Below are 23140 nucleotides of genomic sequence, written 5' to 3' on the forward strand. Positions count from 1 at the left end.
AATTGTTAGCTCTTCCTGATGGATAGACCCTGTGATTATTATATAAAGCCCTTCTTCATCTCTTGTTACAGGCTTTAATTTAAAGTCTAGTTTGTCTGATATAAGTATGGCTACTCCAGCTTTCTTTTGACTTCCAGTAGCATGATAAATAGTTCTCCATCCCCTCATTCTCAATCTGAAGGTGTCCTCAGGTCTAAAATGAGTCTCTTGTAGACAGCAAATAGATGGGTCTTTTTTTTTTATCCATTCTGATACCCTATGTCTTTTGGTTGGTGCATTTAGCCCATTTACATTCAGTGTTATTATTGAAAGATACGGGTTTAGCGTCATTGTGATGTCTGTATGTTTTATGCTTGTAGCAATGTCTCTGGTACTTTGTCTCACAGGATCCCCCTTAGGATCTCTTGTAGGGCTGGTTTAGTGGTGACGAATTCCTTCAGTTTTTGTTTGTTTGGGAAGACCTTTATCTCTCCTTCTATTCTAAATGACAAACTTGCTGGATAAAGGATTCTCAGCTGCATATTTTTTTTCTGTTCATCACATTGAAGATCTCCTGCCATTCCTTTCTGGCCTGCCAAGTTTCAGAAGAGAGATCAGTCACAAGTCTTATAGGTCTCCCTTTATATGTTAGGGCACATTTATCCCTCGCTGCTTTCAGAATTTTCTCTTTATCCTTGTATTTTGCCAGTTTCACTATGATATGTCATGCAGAAGATCGATTCAAGTTATGTCTGAAGGGAGTTCTCTGTGCCTCTTGGATTTCAATGCCTTTTTCCTTCCCCAGATCAGGGAAGTGCTCAGCTATTATTTCTTCAAGTACCCCTTCAGCATCTTTCCCTCTCTCTTCCTCCTCTGGGATACCAATTATGCGTAGATTATTTCTCTTTAGTGCATCACTTAGTTCTCTAACTTTCCCCTCATACTCCTGGATTTTTTTTATCTCTCTTTCTCTCAGCTTCTTCTTTTTCCATAATTTTATCTTCTAGTTCATCTATTCTCTCCTCTGCCTCTTCAATCTGAGCCGTGGTCATTTCCATTTTATTTTGCAGCTCGTTTATAGCATTTTTTAGCTCCTCCTGGCTGTTCCTTAGTCCCTTGATCTCTGTAGCAATAGATTCTCTGCTGTCCTGTATACTGTTTTCAAGCCCAGCGATTAATTTTATGACTATTATTCTAAATTCACTTTCTGTTCTATTGTTTAAATCCTTTTTGATCAGTTCGTTAGCTGTTGTTATTTCCTGGAGATTCTTTTGAGGGGAATTCTTCCTTTTGGTCATTTAGGATAGTCCCTGGAGTGGTACGGGACTGCGGGGTACTTCCCCTGTGCTGTGGTGTATAACTGGAGTTGGTGGGCGGGGCCACAGTCAGACCTGATGTCTGCCCCCAGCCCACCGCTGGGGCCACAGTCAGACCGGTGTATACCTTCTCTTCCCCTCTCCTAGGGGCGGGATTCACTGTGGGGTGGCGTGGCCCATCTGGGCTACTTGCACACTGCCAGGCTTGTGGTGCTGGGGATCTGGTGTATTAGCTGGGGTGGGTAGGCAAGGTGCACAGGGGCGGGAGGGGCAGGCTTAGCTCACTTCTCCTTCAGTGATCCGCTTCAGGAGGGGCCCTTTGGCAGCGGGAGGGAGTCAGACCCACCGCCGGAGGGATGGATCCGCAGAAGCACAGCTTCGGTGTTTGCCCGGTACAAGCAAGTTCCCTGGCAGGAACTGGTTCCCTTTGGGATTTTGGCTGGGGGATGGGTGAGGGAGATGGTGCTGGTGAGCGCCTTTGTTCCCTGCCAAACTGAACTCTGTCGTCCTGGGGTTCAGGAACTCTCCCTCCCGTTGTCCTCCAGCCCTCCCGTTCTCGAGCAGCACTGTTAACTTATAACCTTCCAGATGTTAAGTCCCGCTTGCTGTCGGAACACACTCCGTCTGGCCCCTCTGCTTTTGCAAGCCAGACTCGGGGTCTCTGCTTGGCCGGCAGGCTGCCCCTCCGCCCTGGCTCCCTCCCACCAGTCCGTGTAGCATGCACCGCCTCTCCGCCCTTCCTACCCTCTTCCGTGGGCCTCTCCTCTGCGCTTGGCTCTAGAGACTCCATTCTGCTAGTCTTCTGGCAGTTTTCTGGGTTTTTAGGCAGGTGTAGGTGGAATCTAAGTGACCAGCAGGACGTGGTGAGCCCAGCGTCCTCCTACGCCACCATCTTCCCTGTGGAGACTCTTGTTTTTATTTGAGAGCGAGAGACAGCAAGAGAGAGAGAGAGAGAGCCAGCAGGGGAGAAAGGCAAAGGGAGGGGGAGAGAGGGAGAGAATCTTAAGCAGGCTCCACACTCAGGACAGAGCTGACATGGGGCTAGATACCATGACTCTGGAATCATGACCAGAGCAGAAATCAAGAGTTGGATGCTCAACCAACTGAGCTACCCAGGCACCCCTGTTTTATTTTTTAAAGAAACTATCAATGAGAAAGTAAATTTAAATTAAGTAAATATAGAACACATCTATGGGTTTCTTTGGAGGGAAATTTTTTTTTTGTTTTTTTATTTTTATTTTCTCATTGAAGTTTTCTTAGTTTGGAGAAACTTGAAAATTATTTAATGTTTGTTTTAAATTATGTATGAGGCTTATCTACAGCATGAAGGGCCTGTGTATGTGGTCTCACGGAATAATATTCTGCTCTCATTTTTTTATCTAAGCCTCAGAATAACTTAAGGCAAGAATTCTGCACACTTTTTGGAATAATAAAAGTTATATATATATGAGCTAAAACACGAAAATGTGAAATTAAATATGAATATTCTGTTAGCAGTTCTATTACCTCCCACTTCATAGTTATTTCATTTAATATTATGACAAGTTTCTAATATGTACACAGATACACATATTTATCCTTTAATATACATATTTATATAGATTCGCAAAGATAATTTATTTGGAGGAAATATCTAGAATCAAAATAATTAAGTGTATATGCTCTGATGACTGGCTTTTCAATTCCAAGGTTTGGCAAAAGGTTCATAACAATATTAATTAAATTTGTATTTAGATTAAAACATATCAGTCTTAAAAGTTATAACATAAAACAATTTTAAGTAAAATGATCTTATTATAAAAATTCTTGGTTATATAATAAAATGAAGACAACTAAATTTATTTACTACCCGAGGTGAAACAATATAAACTGTGTAACTAGAACCCAGACAAAAAAAGTCATTATTTATGTTTTAAAATTAATGGATCAGATAAAGACAAGTATTTGCATTTATTCCTATTCTGTTCGTTTCAAAGTTGCATTTTTCAGTGGTATAGCCAGTAAAATTAGAAGGCTAAAAGTAGTCTTTAAATGATGCCCCTTACTAAATTCTACTACATTATTTTTACACAGTAACTTTTTTTTTCTCTTCAGAGGACTCATATAAATTTTAAAAATTTATGCAATGGATATTCGTGAAACCAAAAGTTAGAAAAACATATTGATATATATGAAGAAGGAAACTGCATCAAAATTGTCAATGTATGAAAATATAAATACTTATTGTGGTACTTTTCTTGATGAGTAAGTGAAAGAAAAGGCTACACGATGACTTCCCTTTCTCTCGCGTGGATTCCCATCCGTTCTCCCTCAGGTTGCCAATGCCAATTTCTAAAATCTTACAGCTTGAATCATATAAAGGGGACTTCTTATTGGGTTGGTGAGGAGCTAGAATTGGGGCTCTCAGAACTTGCCACTGTTTAAAGTGATTCTTTTCAGGGAGGAGTTAAGATGGCAGAGCAGTATGGAGACGCTGAGCTTGTCTCGTCCCTGAAATGCAGCTAGATCAGCACCAAACCATTTTGAATACCTAGGAAATTGATCTGAGGATTAACACAGCAATCTGTATAACCTGAGCCACAGAACTTGACAGGTATGTGGTGCTGAGAGGTGAACTGGGGGAGAGAAAGCCTCAGAAGGCAAGGAGCCATTTTTGCAGAAAGAGAACAGAGAGAAAAAGAGAAAGGGGGAGAGTGTAGCACATCAGGATTATGCAAGAAAAGCATTTCCCCCAGAAGTAGCTGGAGAGAAAGAGAGAAGAGTGAAAACACTCACAGGGGAATGAACAAGGAATCTGTTCCCCAAAGCCATTGATGGGAAAAAAGGAGAGGGTTTCAATACCACCAGGATTCTATAAACAGTGGAGGGCAGAGTCTGAAGCTTCAGAGATCAGTGCCTGGCGATGCCTGGTGAAGAAGTAGGGTGAATCCCCAGGAGCAGGCATTGCAGTCTGAGGGGTCCATGTGCCACACAGGGAGAAGGGATTCCCTGTTTGTAGTGCATTTGGTAGAGGCCATACAGCTTCCCTGCAGCAAACACCCCAGTGGACCTGAGAGAACAGCCACATTTGCTGCTATTGGGAAAAAGACTTGAGAGTGTGGTGAAAACTGGCACCAGCTGTGTATCATGATTTGCCATAATCTCTGAACCACTGCTGCTGCACAATCGCACAAATGTTTTCTGGAGCAAGCCAGCATCCAGCCATTGCTCAGCAAAACCCTCCCCCAGAGAGTTGCCACTGGTCCAAGCCCCAGGGATCTCTGAAGCATGGAGTTTTGAAACACAACCCCATCTGACATAAAACTCTGGAGAGAGGTGACACCTGGTAGGTAGACAGCTTGGACAAGGGCAGGGTAGAGCCAGGGAGCAGACAGAGGCCTAAGACAAAGGAGGGGTACTTGATCATGGGGAGGTGAGAGTGAGAAGTTCCTGTGCCAGACACAAGGGAGCTGGGTAAAGCCTTTTTCAACTCTACCACCCACGTGCATGTTTGCACACACATAGATCCACCCCAGTAAGCTAAACAGTGCCATTTAGTGGAGAATGGAGGCATTACACCAAGCCTCACCTAACTGAACATCCAGGTACATACCCCAGAAGACCAGCACAAATCCCTCCATCTGCTTAGTGTATAGACTACAGCATGCTTCAAAGTTTGAGTTCTAGGGGAAAATAGATATAACTTCATCTGGGTTTCATTCTGTTTGCTAGTTCATTTATTTCTTCATTTACTTTGCTTCTGTTTTTGCTTAAATAGTTTTCTTTTTCTTTTTTATTCTCTCTTTATTTTCTCTTTCTTGGATACAAAGAACATATTATTTTTAATTTTTTAAAATATTTTTTCTATTTTATTTTTTATTTTATTCTATTTTACTATATAATTTTGTTTAATTTTTAAAATTTTTCTTACTTGTTTTCTTTTCCCTTTTCCTCTATTCTAACAACTTTCTTTCAATAAGTGGATCAAACACACTTAGGGTCCAGCTTCTTTTACTTAATATTTTTGTTTTGTTTTTAATTTTTATTCTTTATTTTATTATTATTTTTCTTCCTACAAAATGAGAAGTCAAAGAAATTTACCCCAAAAGAAAGAACAGGAAAAAATGACATCCAATGATTTAATCAACGCAGATATAAGTAAGATGTCTGAACTAGAATTTAAAACCACAATGATAAGAATATCGGCTGGGGTTGAAAAAAGCATAGAAGACACCAGAAAATCTTTCTCCAGAGATAAAAGAACAGAAGTTACTAAGGCTGAAATTACAAATGCTATAACCAAGATGCAATCTTGAATGGATGCTGTGATGGCAAGGATGGAAAAAGCAGAGCAGTGAATCAGTGACATGGAGAATGCTGAAGCAGAAAAAAGGAGGGAAACAAAGACAAAAAACCACAAGACTTAGTGAACGCAGTGACTTACTAAAAATGAGTAACATCTGAATCATAGGAGTCCCAGAAGATAAAGAGAGAGAAGGGGCAGAAGGTTTATGTGAGCAAATTATAGCTGAAAACATTTCTAATATGGCAAAGGACACAGACATCAAAATCCAAGAGCACAGAGAATTCCCATTAGATTCAACAAAAAACAACCATCATCAAGGCAAATCGTAGTCAAATTCACAAAATACACAGAGAAGGAAAGAGTTACAAAAGCAGCAAGGGGAAAAAAGTACTCAACCTACAAGGGAAGACAGAACAGGTTTGCATCAGATCTGTCCACAGAATGTTGGCAGGCCATAAAGGAATGGCAGAATATATTCAACGTACTGAAGCAGAAAAATAGGCAGCCAAAATTTCTTTATCCAGCAAGGCTGTCATTCAACATAGAAGGAGGCATAAAGAGTTTCCCAGACAAACAAAAAACAAAGGAGTTTGTGATCATTAAACCAGCCCTATAAGAAATTTTGAAGGGGTCTCTTTGGGCACCCCAGGTGGCTTAGTTCATGAAGCATCTGATTTGACTCAGGTCATGATCTCAGGGTTTATGTGTTTGAGCCCCATGTTGGGCCCTGTGCTGACAGCTCAGAGCCTGAAGCCTGCTTCAGATTCTGCATCTCCCTCTTTCTCTGTCCTTCCCTTGCTCATACTCTGTATGCCTCTCTCTCTCTCTCTCAAAAATAAATAATAAACATTAAAAAAAAAATTAAAGGGACACTTTGAGTGAAGAAAAGACAAAGCAAAACAGACCAAAAGCAACAAAGACTAGAGGGGGCCAGGGAACATCATCAGAAACACCAACTCTACAGGCAAAACCATAGCACTAAATTCGTATCTTTCAATAATCATTCTAAATGTAAATGGACTAAATGCTCAAATCAAAAGACATAGGGTATCAGAATGGATAAGAAAACAAGCCCCATTTATATGCTGCTATAAGAGACTCAGTTTAGACTTAAAGACAACTGAGGATTGAAAGTAAAGGGATGGAGAACCATCTATCATGCTAATAAATATCAAAGGAAAGTCAGAGTAGCCATACTTCTTTTTTTTATTTACTATTTCATTTCATTTTACTTTACTATTAGATTCGATTTTATTTTATTTTATTTTATTTTATTTTATTTTATTTTATTTTATTTTATTTTATTTTTGAGAGAGACTTAGAGAGACAGAGTGTGAACAGGGGAAGGGCAGAGATAGAGGGAGACACAGAATCTGAAGCAGGCAGAGCCTGACACAGGGTTCAAACTCACAAGTGGTGAGATCATGACCTGAACCAAAGTCGGACGCTTAACCAACTGAACCACCCAGACGCCCCTGTCGTAGCCATACTTCTATCAGACAAACTGGATTTTAAAATAAAGACTGTAACAAGAGATGAAGAAGGGCATTATATAATAATTAAAGGGTCTATCCACTAAGGAGATATACAATTGTAAATATTTATGCCTCCAACTCAGAAACCCCCAAACATATAAATCAATTTTACACAAACATAACGAAACTCATCAACAATAATACCAATATAGTAAGGGACTTCAACATCCCACTTATATCAATGGATAGATAATCTAATAAGAAAATCAACAAGGAAACAATGGCTTTGAATGACACACTGGACTGGATAGATTTAACATATATTCAGAACATTTCATCCTAAAGCAGGAGAATACACATTCTTCTTGAGTGCATAAGGAACATTCTCCAGAGCAGATCACATACTGGGTCACAAATCAGCCCTCAACAAATACAAAAAGATGGATATCATACCATGCCTATTTTCAGAACACGATGTCATGAAACTTGAAATCAACCACAAGAAAAAAAATTGCAAAGACCAGAATACTTCCTACTAAATACATCCTACCAAAGAATGAATGGGTTAACCAAGAAATTAAAAAGTAAGTTAAAAATTACACGGAGCTCAAGGAAAATAAAAACAGGACAGTCCAAAACTTCGGGGATGCAGCAAAGGCAGTCATAAGAAGGAAGTATATAGCAATCCAGGCCTTCCTAAATAAGGAAGTTCTCATATACACAACCTAACTTTCCACCTAAAGAAGCAGGAAAAAAGAACAGCACATAAAGCCCCCAATCAGCAAAAGAAAGGAAATAATAAAGATTATAGCAGAAATCAATGATATTGAAAAAACAAACAAACAACAAATAACAACAACAACAACAAAACAGTAGAACACATTCATGAAACCAGAAGCTGGTTCTTTGAAATAATTAGCAAAATTGATAAACCCCAAGCCAGACTGATCAAAAAGAAAAAGGAAAGGACCCAAATAAATAAAATCACGAATGAAAGAGGAGACATCACGACCAACATCACAGAAATACAAAAAATAAGAGAATATTATGAGCAATTACATGCCAACAAATTGGGCAATCTGGAAGAATTGGACAAATTCCTAGAAACATACAAAGTACCAAAACTGAAACAGGAAGAAATAGAAAATATGAACAGACCCATAACCAGCACAGAAATTGAATCAGTAATCTAAAATCTCTCAACAAACAAGAGTCCAGGGCTGGATGGCTTTCCAGGGGAATTCTACCAAACATTTAAAGAAGGTTTAACATTTACTCTCTTGAAGCTGTTCTAAAAATTAGAAATGGAAAAGAAAACTTCCAAACTCTTTCTATGAAGCCAGCACTACCTTGATTCCAAAACCAGACAAAGACCCCGCTAAAAAGGACAACTATAGACCAATTTCTCTGATGAACATGAATGCAAAAATCCTCAACAAGATGTTAGTCAACCATATCCAACAATACATTAAAAAAATAGAAATGGAAGGAAAATTTCCAAACTCACTCTACAAGGCCAGCATTATCTTGATTCCAAAACCAGACAAAAACCCCACTAAAAAGGAGAACTACAATTTCCCTGATGAACATGGATGCATAAAATATCAACTAGTACCTTGTTGACTCACTAGGGTCAGGAACAGGACAGGGGTGTCCACTCACCACTGTTATTCAACATAATGTTGGAAGTCCTAGCCTCAGCAATCAGACAACAACAACAAAAAATTAAAGGCATCCAAAATCAGCAAAGAGGAAATCAAACTTTCACTCTTTGCAGATGACATGATACTCTACATGGAAACCCCAAAGGCTCCACCAAAAACTGCTACAACTGATATGTGAATTCAGCAAAGTGGCAGAATAAAAATCAATATACAGAAATCTGTTGCATTTCTATACAGCAATAATTAACCAGCAGAAAGATAAATGAGGAATCAATCCCATTTACAATTGTACTGAAAAACATAAAATACTTAGGAGTAAACCTAACCAAAGAGGTGAAAGATCTATACACTGAAAAGTATGGAAAGCTTATGTGAAGACACACACACACACACAAATGGAAAAACATTCTATGCTCACTGTAAGAAATATTGTTAAAATGCCGATACTATTCCAAGTAGTCTACATATTTGGTGCAATCTCTATCAAAATAACACCACCAATCTTCACAGAGCTAAAACAAACAATTCTAAAATTTGCATGGAACCAGAAAAGCCCCCAAATAGCCAAAGTAATGTTGAAAAAGAAGACCAAAGATGAAGGCATCACAATTCCAGATTCCAAGCTGTATTACAAATCTAAAATTATCAAGATAGTGTGGTACTGGCACAAAAACAGACACAGATCAACGGAACAGAATAGAGAACCCAGAAATGGACCCACAAATGTATGGCCAACTAATTTTGACAAAGCAGGAAAGAATATCCAGTGGAAAAACAACAGTCATTTCAGCAAATGGTGCTGGGAAAACTGGACAGCGACATGCAGAAGAATGAACCTGGACCACTTTCATACACCATACACAAAAATAAATTCAAAATGGATGAAAGACCTAAACGTAACACAGGAAGCCATAAACATCCTACAGGAGAAAACAGGGAACAACCTCTTTGACCTTGGCTGCAGCAACTTCTTACTGGACATGCCTCCATAGGCAAGGGAAACAAAAGCAAAAATGAACTAATGGGACCTGATCAAGATCAAAAGCTTTTGCATGGCAAAGGAAACAATCAGCAAAATGAAAAGGTAACTGACGGAATGGGAGAAGATATTTGCAAATGACATTATCAGATAAGGGGTTAGTATCTAAAATCTATAATGAACTTATCAAACTCAACACCCAAAAAAACAAATAATCCAGTGAAGAAACAGGAAAAAGACATGAGTAGACACTTTTCCAAAGAAGACATCCAGATGGCTAACAGATATGAAAAGATGCTCAACATCACTCATCATCAGGGAAATAGAAATCAAAAGCACAATGAAATACCACCTCACACCTGTCAGAATGGCTAAAATTAATAACTCAGGAAACAGATGTTGGCAAGGATACAGAGAAAGGGGAACCCTTTTGAACTGTTGGTGGGAATACAAACTGATGAAGCCACTTTTGAAACAGTATGGACATTCTTCAAAAAAGTTAAAAGTAGAACTACTCTATGACCCAACAAATGCACTACTAGGTATTTATCCAAAGTAAACAAAAAGCTGATTCAAAGGGGCACACAAACCCCAATGTTTATAGCAGTACTATCAACAATGGCCAAATTATTGAAAGAGCCCAAATTTCCGCTGAATGCCAAAAGGATAAAGAAGAAATGGTGTGTGTGTGTGTGTGTGTGTGTGTGCATGTATATATGTGTATGTATATATTTGTGTGTGTGTATATATATATATATATACACACATACACACACACATATATATACATATACATATACATATACATATATATGTATATGTATATATACATATATAATGGAATATTACTCAGCAATAAGAAAGAATGAAATCTTGCCATTTACAACAATGTGGATGGAACTAGAGTGTATCATGCTAAGCGAAATGAGTCAGAGAAAGACAAATATTGACTTCACTCATATGTGGAACTTAAGAAACAAAACCAATGAACATAGGGAAAGGGAAGCAAAATTAATATAGAAACAGAAAGGGAGATAAACCATAAGAGACTCTTATATACAGGGAACAAACTGAGGGTTGCTAGAGGGGTTTTAGTTAGGGGGATGGGCTAAATGGGTGATGGGGATTAAGGAGGATACTTGTTTGGATGAGCACTGGGTATTTTATGTAAGTGATGAATTACTAAATTCTATTCCTGAAATCATTATTACACTACATGTTAACTAACTTGGATGTAACTAACTACCTACCTCAAGAAATAAATAAATAAACAAACAAACTGATTCTTTTCTCCCAGGTACTTTACTTTTCATGTAGGAAGACATATTTCCTCCTCTTCCAAACCTCTTTATTCGGGATTTTCTTACCTAATGTTACCCTGACAAGGATGGATGCAATAATCTTAGTCTCTAATTATCTTGTAATATCTGCACCTTCCATCTACAAAGACCATTCTGATCCTTTAGACCTTCCTCTTGGGTAGGACTAAGATGATGGCACACCAGCTGTTTCCTGTAGCCCTCATCTGGTCCATGGGAAAGATTTACTTTTTTTCTTGGATAAAACTCGGAAAGTCCAAAAAAATCATGTCTTGGTCATTCCAAACTCAAGGTAATTAATCAATCTATCTTTCACATACCTGTTCACCATATCCTTCAAACTGATAAACTGCCTCCTTGATCTTCTTAAAGGCACACTCATGGAGAGAAACATGCCCACCACTATTCTGCTCTGCAGGATATGGGAATAGATATCAAGCATACCAGAATCTCTCGTCAGAAATCTTCTTCAATCTTATCCTCAATTTTAGTAAAGTGTTTAAGAATCCCAACACTAATTTTCCCCTTCTTTCTTCTTCCAAATTGATCATGACAGTCTTATACATTGGAATGTGGTTCCTGTTGTCTTCAGGTCTCAACTAAAACTTCCCTTCCTATGTATTCAATTACATATATAATCTGAAATGAGGTAACTTTGTTTTACAAAGCAGCTTAAAACGCATTTCTGTTTGATATTAGTGCATTTTAAAAACATCATAAATTTAATCATAAACATAATATAATGTTCAGTCCCTAATTGCCAAGTTTTATAATCTACATCAGTCTGACAAATAGGATAATTCCCTCTATACTATTTTGTGATATGTGGATACAGACTGAACTGAACAGTACTTTTATCATGCTTTACAGGGGCGAACTCCTTGTGCACCTAGTCTCTCATTTACTTTTGATTTCAAATTAGTGGGAAAGCTAAATAACCACATACACATCTGGCTGTATCATTAAAATAACAGAATTATTAAAATCTTCACTGTTATATTCCATTCACTCAACTGAATAAGCCATCTTTACCCAAGTATAATTTAATTATGATGATCATAATTAATACTGGTTAGAAGGACTACAACTATAAAGCAGTCCTATAGTTTGTATGCCGTGCTTGTCTTATGCTTGCTGTTGAAAAACATCTGGTTAATTTTATTTTTTTAATTTTTTTTTTCAACGTTTATTTATTTTTGGGACAGAGAGAGACAGAGCATGAACGGGGGAGGGGCAGAGAGAGAGGGAGACACAGGATCAGAAACAGGCTCCAGGCTCTGAGCCATCAGCCCAGAGCCCGACGCGGGGCTCGAACTCACGGACCGTGAGATCGTGACCTGGCTGAAGTCGGACGCTTAACCGACTGCGCCACCCAGGCGCCCCAACATCTGGTTAATTTTAGAAGTAACGCAAACAATATGGAGATAGTATACATAGTATAGCAGAAAAAGCCCTTTGCTTAAAATCACTATCCAGTTCAGATCTGTATTCCCATTTTTCCTATTACTTAGACTATTTAATAAGTATTACCAAAATTATTTTCAGAAGCGTTCTCTCCTTTTTTTTTTTAGTTTTAGTTTTTCATTAAGTAAGCTCTATGTCCAATGTGGGGCTTGAATTCATGACCCTAAGATCAAAAGTCACATGCTCTACTCACTGAGCCAGCCAGGTGCCTTGCATTTACTCTTAAGTGAGTATGTACACATGTGTATGCATTCACAGACAGCCACATAATACTTCAGTTATCTTCTGTTGATAATACATTATCTATAGTGATTGTTCCAGGGGAAAAAAAAATTAGAAAAAACACTACACTCCAGGATATTTCATAGCTACAGGAATGAGGTAAGCTTACTCAATCTTTCAGATTCTTAGTTGTTTTTTTTTTTTTAATCTGTAAAATAGTGATAAAGCCAGTTTACTACTTTCCAGAGTTAATAAAATCTGGTAAGATAATTTATGTTAAAATTCTACATAAAGTGGTACAAACAGATAAGACAGTTCTATCATACTCCTAAACATACACATATGTACACATACACATAAAATTCAAAAAAAAACTAGCAGTAAGCACCTCATGGGGCTTCATCTCTGAAATTTCCTGACTGCTATTGGAGATCCTTTAATTTCAACAGTAACATGCTTTATCACTAAATATCACCACTTAGAATACTTTATGTAGAGGAATGTTTTGTAAAACTTCTCATTTGGCAGATTCATTGCCCTATTAGTGAAAGGCTATAAAAATTATATTTTCATTCTATATTCTTTTAACTAAGAACTTTAAAAATCAAAATGATTTAATATTTGCAATTTAGCAGGCTCAGTGCCTTTAGTAGGTAGAGGTGTCTTGCATACCAGAAGTTCATCTACAATTTGGAAGGTGATCTTTCTCCCAGAATTCTGAAAATGCTGTAAAAACTTTATATGGCACTGAATTGCTTCATTCCAAAACCCAGAGCTTTCTAATATGACCAGCTTAAAGAAATTTCAAGGCTGCAATCTTAGTATTTTAAATGAAATTGATAAGTTAGATACTTAACTTTAAATTTTCTGATCTGAATAAAAATATGAAGTTTAACAATTCCTTCCTAGACCTACAGTATGCACAAATTAGAAATGAGTGTAGCACTTCCCGCCCCCTTCCCCCAGCTTTCTGTCTCATATGAATCTAAACGAGAAAGCATATTGAATTGATTTAAATTGGATCCCACAGAAGGAAGCTGGCTAAAGACATGGAGGCTAACTCATAGTCTGTGACCAGACTGGTTTGTCTAATGATGTAGTTGTTGTCACAATAAATGACTACATGCACAGATTTCTGTCTAGTTAGACATTTGGCTTGAAATAAACATTCACAGAACTGAATCCAAACATCAAAGTAGGCCAAAAGTTGCCTTAAGCTCTGCCAACCTAGTGCTAATTCTACTAGGAGTAACACGTTTTTTGTGGGTTTTTTTTTTTTTTTTTCGTTTCACAACAAATGAGTCTTTCAATCTATTAAACTGAATCTGATGATGATTTTGGGAACATGTATGATGAGAACATTATCCCACTGCAGTAGGTCTGGAGCCTAATTTTCCTGTCAAATGTCACTTACCTACTTTGGTATCTTAGAAGTGGAACAAATGATCCAAGAACTGAGAGAGGAAATACTTTGGCTGTGTAAATGGATTCAGGAGAAAGGTACATGTTTAACCATTTACTTTTTTTTTGTAATGCCTATTTTACAACTAGGTGTAGAGAGTATTCCTTTGTCTGAAATTAGTTCTAGCTCACCTTCCTAGGTTTCATTAAAAACACAATAAATTTAATGAAAGTAGTACCATACATAAAAAGAGTTCGCATAGGGCTCCATTTAGTCTGTGTCACATATCTTGGAATGCCGTGTGTTTGTATTTGCAGATTTTTCATCCCATACAGCTGAAGAGAATAACATCTAGGAACTGTAGGAAAATATAGTAAAAAAAGGATAGTACTAGTAGCACAGAGTTATTTGGATGGAAAATATATAAATACCAAACAAGAGACTTTCCAAATTACTTGGAGACTAAAATAATATACACAGCTAAACAACACTGAATGTATTACTCAGAAGACAATGATATACTGTGTATATCATTGATTTATATTGATATTTGAGGACAAAATAAAAAGAAAATGATTGGTTAAATATGAATATTAATGCCTGGTTAAATAGCACCACACCAATTTTTTTCTAAATTGAGTTTCTTATGATGTTTATATTCTTTTTTGAACTAATAAACTAAGGATTGATTTCAAATGCAGATATGGCTTTATTTAGCAACAGGCAAGAAGTGCAGGATTTCTTTTTTCCATTCAACTTGCGATATTAACCACGGGACCATACAATATTTGTGGGGTCCAGCGCAAGATGAAAATCTGAGGTCCCTTATCCAAATTAGAAATTTCAATATGGCAACAACAAAAAATGGGGCCCTTATAAGCACAGGGCCCTGTGCAACTACACAGATTACAGACTCATGAAGCCAGCCATGCATGGAACCATCACCAAAACTTCCTACTGACTTTCATTTGTATTACTAATAGAATTGCAAAAGACACAAAGGTAGTTTTTACTAAAGCATTATTCTTTGCCAACTTAATCAATGGAAACTTACCCTCCCACTGGGTCCACCCATACCTATTTATCTGACACATCAAAATGACCAGACTGTAGAAAACATGGCAGCAAGGACAAGAAGTTGGGGAATTAAGACACACATCAACCTCTCCGGTTTCCTGCCTTTGATAGAAACTCACAATAGTGTACTGTTCATAAAATCCTTTTATTCCTTTACTGGAGAGATCTGGCTCACACCATTGGAGACTTGTGAAAAGACGCAACCCTGAGGAAAGTGGTTCAGAAACATTTGCTCTTTTTCAAGATCTTTTCTGCCTACATTGAAAAAGATAATAAATATCTATAATATCTGAATTAAAACTCCTGAACTTCAAACTGCCTTGTTCTTGTATCATTCAAACTCACATAATGCATTCACATAAAATATGAATAAAGCTTTTAAAACCATGACAAGATTAAATTAACTGATCTATGTACATGAACTTTGTGAAATACCCACGTTCAAATCTTACATCATTATTAGCAATACAGCATACTACTGACATATATGTGTAGTCTGGGGTCACTACAGAAATTGAGCAAGCAAATTCTTCCTTTAATGTAGTCTATCGGCACACCTCAGTAATAATTATTCCTTTACCTTTTATTTATTTAAGGCAGATTTTTTTCACAGCATTTCAAAGCTTGACAAATCCAGAAGATAATATCAGCATATTTAAATACTTAATTTCATCAAGTGCAACTTTATTTGCTAAATAAGGATGTTTTCCACGTCCTTTAATCCAAATTCTCATGATAAGGCCTTTGATAAGACAGTATCATAAATTGATTTTCTACAGCGAATACACATATAAGAAAAATATACTAACTAAAGAAGGGGAAGAAAAGATTTACACTTTATAAGAAATTCTCAAAATTTAGCATCCAAGATAAAAGTCAGGAGATGGGTTTTATCTGCCTCGTTTTTGAATTATACTATCATTCCAATTTAAAAGTTCATTTGAGACTTATCTCATGTATTTCTACTTAAATTAAATATTAGACAAATATTTTAGTAATTTATTTATTCCATACTGTTTTAACCATAAGAATTTGTGGCATATACAGCAATGTCTTTTGATTTCTTAAATGGAAAAGAATCAAAATTGTCTACTTCACTTACTCTTATGCTGTTTTAAATTAACAAAACAAGAACTCAATAAATAAATGAAAATCAGAAAGAAAAAAATCAGTAATGGCAAACTGAAGCTTAACAATTAACTTGGATAGTCAAAGCCAAGCCACACTGAAATTTTAATAGTTCTCAACGAAAATTATTGTTCCCCTATATCTTTGAAACCTAATCTATCATTTCATCAGTTAGTACACACTTATTATAATGGATCTTTCCTGAGGGTTACTTATTCTTAATGACATAGAAATGAGATATACTTCAATTTAAATTGGCACTCCTCTGAAAAGAATAAGAGAAAGCATGCCAACAAATTTCCACCATCTTAATGTTAAATGTATCAATGGTATGTGAAGAATTGCTTATTAGTGTTATAAAGTCTAGTTCCTGGCAATTTCCAGTGTAATTCACTCAGTTAATAACATTTCTAGTGTTCTCCAAACTTATTAATTACACTATAATGCCTAAATACAAAATTTAGAGTAGTTTAGAGAGTGTTATTTACAATAGTCCAAATCAATGTATTCTCTCCAGCCAAAAGTCTAACAATTTTCACACCAGTTTCATATAACAGTCATTTTCTATGAAGAGAGTCTGCCTTTGTTAACAAAATAAAATCAAAATCTATATCATAATTATAGTTCATAAATAAAAAGATGTGGTTTTCTTCAACTGTTAAAGTATTAAGAAAACAAAAAACAATGATATTAATTAAGGATAAAAGGAATTAAACATTTTCAAATATACTAAATTAGTAACTTTAAAATGCTTTTGATTAAAATGAATTGTACTTCCCCTAGATTTCTAATTAAGTAAGCTCTAGTTAGAAGATACTTTCTTATTTAAGAAATTTAAGTGACCTACCACACAGAGCTCATGGCAGCAAACGATTTAGGTAGATTTTAATGTAAGACAAGCATTACCTGGACAAATGGTATTTGTGGTATTTTTACCTTGAATTAGCTCCATAATATAATCCTACACAGTTTAGTTTATTACAATTAAGATTATTAAATATTGAATTTCAGTGCAATACAAAAGCTTCAGAGAAACAGCAGTACTTCTACTTTCTTTTATGTAGAGAAACAAGATATGCTACTCTTTTCCCTATATCTTATTCAAACAGTATTTAATAACTTACTGTGTAAACTCTACTATAGATTCATATTTTGTAACTGTAGGAATACATTCAAAATTCACTCTGCATCTATCCAAAATTGCTATTGGAAAACTTGAACTGACCTTTCAAAATTATAGTGTCTTTCAGCACAGACAGGTGATTTTCCAGTATCTGTAAGTGACACTAATGATATGATATGCAGTCACTGCAACTAGATGCCAAGGGGAGGCAAAGAGTAAATATTTGCCCTGCTTTTAGAAGTAGTGGAGATAAACACACTAAACAGGGAAATTTGCAGGCACCTGAACTATGTATGTAGGTACCCATAGATTGAACTTCTTCAGAATCATACTAAACATGGTGATAAACCAAAAAAGACAAGATGGATTTGACTTTAAATAATTCTCCATCCTAAGTTAGACATTGTTTTGTCAGCTTGGGCTGCCATTACAAAATATTCTAGGATGAGTGGAGTGGCTTAAACAACAGACATTGATCTCTGACAGTTTTGGAAGCTGAGAGGTCCAAAATCAAGGTGCTGAGAGATTTGGTTTTGGGTGAGGGCCCTCTGCCTTTAAAAAAAAAAAAAAATGTTTATTTACTTTGAGAGAGAGAGAGAGAGAGAATGGGGAAAAGGCAGAGAGAGAAGGAGGCAGAGAATTCCAAGCAGGCTCCATGGCATCAGTGCAGAGCTTGAACCTACAAACCCTGAGATCATGACCTGAGCCGAAATTAAGTCAGACACTTAACTGACTGAGCCACCCAGGCAAGCCAGTGAAAGCCTTCTACCTGACTTGCAGATGGTCTTCTCACTGGGTGCTCACAGGTTCTTTCCTTAGCATATGCACAGGTGGAGGGAGAGGAAGAAAGGGAGCAGGCTCTCTTGTCTCTTCGTCTTCTTATGAGGGTTCCAATCCCATCATGAAAGGACCACTCTCCTGACTTCATCCAAACCTTCCAAAGTCCCCAACTCCAAATGACCATACGTTGGGGTTGGAACTCCAACATATGAATTTTGGGGAAGACATAAACATTCAGTTTGCAACATTCATATTGCTTGTAATTTTAAGATACTGGGTGTGGGTGCATAAAAACATATACATGTCAGTGCACGTACAAATATTTGTCTTTAATGCATAGTATTATAATAGATCCTCTTTTAAAGAGTTGAAATTCATTAATAATTTAATTGATTCACTTACTCATTTTCCAATTTCTCACTTAATTTTCGAGGACTTGCTATGTGTTAGAGGAGTGAAATGCACCTTATTCACTTTTATATAATATGATTTAAGACACATGAATATATTATGCAATCAATCCATACCTAGAACGGAATTAATCAGTGTCCTGTTCTAAAGTTAATTGGACCCAGAATATTGATTATATTTGTGATTGTGTAAAATTTCATGCATTACGACACTATTACTGGCTCTAGTAGGAAAGCTTTTTTGTGTTTTCTACTTTAAAATATAATGTTCACATGGGGCACCCGGGTGGCTCAGTCGGTTAAACATCCAATTTCAGCTCAGGTCATGGTATCATGGTTCATGGGTTCAAGCTCCACATCAGGCTCTGTGCTGACAGCTCAGAGCCTGGAGTCTGCTTTGGATTCTGTCTCCCTCTCTCCCTGCCCCTCCCCGCCCTCTCAAAAATAAACATTAAAAAGAAAAATTTTAAATGTAAGTTAACTTATTTACACTATTTTGTTCAATATATTTCTTAAATACCTGTTACATTAAAATGGATTTGTCTAAGTGCAAAGTTATAAAAATTATATTGCTGAATACATTATGAAACCTAAAATATCTAGTGAGCTTTCAGAAAAAGTTCTGAGAATATCGGACATTCATGCCTTTTCTTAATACCTAAGTAGATTATCATGATAGATATTTCTATTTTATAACATTCATACCTAAATCCAAATTTCAGAAATACTATATACACTATTCACCAAAAATATAGTCAAGTATATATTCTTATATATTAATGTATCTTGAAAATGGTTTCAAGAAGTAAATACAATATTGCACAATTTAATTTTCCACTTAGAAACTAATGTTTGGTATGTTAGAAATGACAAGCTATGCCCAGCCTACCATTATGCTCAATATAAATGAAATTTAAATCTTAGGGAAATACTTTAATTTCTTGCTTTATAAATATATTTATTAAATTATTTTTAACTCATTTGGCAAGGTCTTATAATTACCTCTTCAAATGTATACATAATGTGCTTTAATTATAGAGAATGGGATCTGTTTGAGTCTTCCCATTCAACAAATCAAAAGTCTCAATTATATCCACAAAGGTCTTTGTCTTCCCAGTCACGGTTTTTGCTTTTTCACTTTAAGCATTCCTTCTTATAGAAGTTCCATTCTGCATCTTACTCAGAAGTACAGTCTCATTATTTCTGAAGTCCTGTTTTAGACTTCTTAATAAACTACCCTTCCAGTATTACAAAGAGCATGATAGGGTAACAATCGGGCTTCCTTCATGGCATACCTCGCACTTACTGGCTGAATGGCTCTCTTTCCAGGTAGATGGCAAGCATTATGAGGTCAGGGCATAGTGTATACTTGGCACATGGCACAGTGCCTCGCTCAATAAACGCTTGCTAAAAGAATGGATTGATCATAGCAATATTCTATTATATAATGTTTTGTGTTTGTTTATTTTTAGGGGTCTTTTTGCTTCCTGCAAATGTATATTCCACTCTGAGCTAAGACTTCTAGGTCAAATACTGTTAATATGCTATAAAGATGCACCACACACAAAAACAGACAAATAGACCAATGAAAAAGAATAGAGAACCAATGGAATAGAATAAAACTGGACCCACAAATGTATGGCCAACTAATCTTTGACAAAGCAGGAAACAGTATCCAATGGAAAAAAGTCTCTTTAGCAAATGGTGCTGGGACAACTGGACAGCAACATGCAAAAGAATGAAACTAGACCACTTTCTTACACCATATACAAAAACAAACTCAAAATGGTTGACAGACCTAATATAAGACAGGAATCCTTCAAAATCCTAGAGGAGAAAACAGGTAACAACCCCTTTGACCTCAGCCGCAGCAACTTCTTACTAGACATGTCTCTGAAGGTAAGGGAAACAAAAGTTGTCAAAAATTTAAGATAATCTGAGTAAATAAGTACTGAATGGAGCTACTGATATAATAATATTCATGATACTTAACTCCACAGAGATAATTATGAGGAGAGCAAATAAAAACACAACCCAATTGCAAGCAAATACAGATGATAAGCATACTAAGAGAAACAATCCTATGGACAGAAAACATATTACAGTCACCACATGCAGTGTTCAACTAAAGTTTTGTAATTTAGCTACTGTCTTTTAGAAAGTGACATCAGAAGGTGCCCAAAGCTGACAGTGTCAATCTGAATCACAGAAGAGGTATCACCTTTGAGGCAAAGAGAGAAGACCATATATAAAGTTCAGCAAGTAGTCAAGAGCTGGTGACCACTGGTAATATTACATTCATCTATACTGGGAAAATGACATACTGATCAATTTCAGTTCACACTGCAAGTAGGAGCATGAAGTAAGTATGGCATGCATGTAACTTATTTTTACTTACATGTGGGATATCTGCCTGTGAGCTTCTGGATTAGTGTACAAATACATATGTGAAAATTATTAATACTAAGTAATTGCTATCTACACAGCATAGGCAAACTAACAATAATTATAATTCTGCACGTGCATCTATTTTTAACATTCTTTAAAATCTGTGCATTTGGTGCTCTCTCTTCTTAGCTTTCGTTTTGTGTATTCAATTTTTTAAAAGGTGATATGCTGGGCAAAGAGAACCTTTGATTAAGGTACATTTTCACTAGGTGTGTACAGACACTTACTTGACCATGTGACTTGAACTACTGATGGGAAGATTTGTCTGTAGTCCTGATTGGCTCAATAGTATTTTTTTAATCACCAAAATATATTATTAAAATCTAAATAGCATTTTGGCAGTCTGTGTTTAATCACATAAGATCAAATGTTTAAAAATAACAAATTTTAGAATATAATCCATAATTCTTCTCAACTACAACTATTATTAATCATATTTAATTTTTTCCTCATAGTTATTAGGTATCTTTTGACAACTCATCTTTAAATTCCTCCCCACTCCCACTGTCTCCTTGGGTTTCATACAGGCCTTCCTATGATTAAAATGCCTACTTAGTTATTGGAACCAAAAAGACAATCTTTGTTTTTACTTTCAAACCTATAGATTGGTTATTTATTAAATAAATATTTATTGAAGACTTACTCTCTATCTAGCACTGCCTAGGCTATACAATAATGACTATTCCGGACACTAGAGAGGACACATCAGTGAAATTTTGTGCTATTATTGTTGACTCTTCTAATTACCCTCCATTCAGCTAAACCACATACATCCACAAGAAATGAGTATAGTGCATCTATGATCATAAAAGCCTGCTCTCCTCCCACTTCCAATCAGAAGGGAACAACTTTTCAAGGCTACATAAAAATAAGAAGGTCCTGTGATATCCTAAAATGTATCTCCACTGTCATGCATCAAATAATACGTATATTCAAACTTGCTACACAAAACAAGTTGATTTGTTACCAGAACAAATCTCTACTGATAGTTGTGCACTCTACTGATAGTTGTAGCTTACCTAGCCAGATTGCCTTAGGTTAGCACCTAGATTGTTCTGCTGTAGAAGTAGTGCTGCTATGAAACAAACAGTTGAGAAATTCAATATATACTTACAGAAATCACAAATACCTTATTTACTTATGTCCATAATAAAATTTTTACTTGTCTTCAGAACGAAAAATGTAAGCAGAAAGACATTCATCAATTTTTCAATCACTTTATTCTACCAGAGACAGTGACCTATGTTTATTTATGATGTATAGAAAAATAATCCGATAGGTGATAGCTAATGTTAACTATGTACCCACGAAAAAATATTGCCCAGAAATATGAATACAGGCATTCATGGTCACATTTGCCTTTTATATATGATGTTTTAAAGATGTAAGCAGATTTTTTAAAGCTTTCTTGAAAAGGTCATTATAAAATAATTATAATACTAAGTTCAAGAATGTAATTTAGTCTTATAAATCTACCTCATTATTGATCGGCTCAAATCTTCTGAAGTTAAAGAAAATCAATGTTTAATAACCTTTAGTTTGATACTGACATTTACCCATATATTAAAAAAAATAATTTTATTTACTGATATGGAACAGTCTTCATATTATATCTTTTAAAGGAAGGTACAACACAATTTGCAATATGTTATCATTTGTGTGAAAAGGGAGTAAGAAAAATATATCTATATGTGTAATTATATAAAAATATATTATAGAGTGTCTCAGAAAGGATATCCAAGAAAATAGTAAGTAACATTATCATTTCTAGAAACTAAAATTGGGTGGCTGAAAGACAGGGGTGAGGGGAGGACTGTCAAAGAGGGAGTTTTCTTTTGTACCTTTGAGTTTTCAACTTTTTTTTTTTTTTTTTAATTTTAGAGGAAGAGAGAGTGAGTGAGCTGAGGAGAGACAATCTTATGCAGGTTCCCTGCTCATTGCAGAGCTTAATGGGGGGCTCAATCCCAGGACTTTGGGATCATGCCTTGAGCCTAAATCAAGAGTTAGATGCTCAACTGACTAAATCACTGAGGCACCCTGAATTTTGAATAATTTGAATGCCTTAACTA

General features: G+C 36.1%; 1 protein-coding gene across 6 annotated transcripts in view; it reads right to left on the minus strand.

Annotated features, from left to right (window-relative positions):
* ERBB4 (erb-b2 receptor tyrosine kinase 4) overlaps positions 1-23140 on the minus strand; it is a 1138739-nt gene that overhangs the window by 1003178 nt on the left and 112421 nt on the right. The window lies entirely within an intron of this gene.

Source organism: Leopardus geoffroyi, chromosome C1, assembly GCF_018350155.1.
Source record: "Leopardus geoffroyi isolate Oge1 chromosome C1, O.geoffroyi_Oge1_pat1.0, whole genome shotgun sequence".
In the NCBI taxonomy this organism is placed as follows: Eukaryota; Metazoa; Chordata; class Mammalia; order Carnivora; family Felidae; genus Leopardus; species Leopardus geoffroyi.